We start from the raw sequence: 680 nt of genomic DNA on the forward strand, positions 1-680 counted from the left end.
TGTATCACACAGAACATCCCAAACCATCTTATTCAACTATACACTCACTTCCCAGATGGCACCCTCTCATAGCCTCCCTCCCTCCACTAGAGCCCTTATACTCTGACATGCCTGCTACTGTCTGCTGTGTTGTCGGCAACCCTAGCCACTCCCCACTGTTTGTCCATCTGATGAATCTAGTCAGCCTATCTAGAGGTCTTTGTTTTAGGAAGGTCAGCTGTTCCTCATCTAACAGTGATCAGTTGTTGATATTCCTTTAGATAAGATTGGGGTCTGCTGTTTATTTTCCCAGTTCTATGCTGGGTTACTATCTGGGAGTCCCTTTGGCGACCCTGGCCAATAACTCAAAAGAAGGTATCTCCTATCTGGCATCGTTGCTTGTTATGTAGCATTTAGCTATATATATGGACACTTAAAAAATTTTATTGGCCCCTTTAATCTTTGGTTATACTTTCCTTTTGGGTGTTTGAAGCCATACAGTTGGCCCAGATAAACCAACTTATTTTCACTCTTAAGGTTGTTTGAGGATCTGTTCCTCAGGGGGTCACATGGGCTTGGGAGGAGCCCCTAGCTCCTTTCTTTTACCAGTTCTGCCTATGTGAAGATAAGTCAAAGGTCCTGCTCGACCCTGGCTGGCTTCGCTTGGAAGCATGGAGGAAATGATTCCTCTGTGTTGACTC

The 680-nt window shown here is 45.0% G+C and overlaps 1 protein-coding gene across 1 annotated transcript in view; it reads left to right on the forward strand.

Moving 5' to 3' along the window:
• The window catches only part of Ppa1 (pyrophosphatase (inorganic) 1), a 40,661-nt gene that overhangs the window by 15,023 nt on the left and 24,958 nt on the right, over window positions 1–680 (forward strand). The gene's annotated exons all lie outside the window — the stretch shown is intronic.

This window comes from Nannospalax galili, unplaced genomic scaffold (genome assembly GCF_000622305.1).
Source record: "Nannospalax galili isolate Female #2095 unplaced genomic scaffold, S.galili_v1.0 scaffold853, whole genome shotgun sequence".
NCBI lineage: Eukaryota > Metazoa > Chordata > Mammalia > Rodentia > Spalacidae > Nannospalax > Nannospalax galili.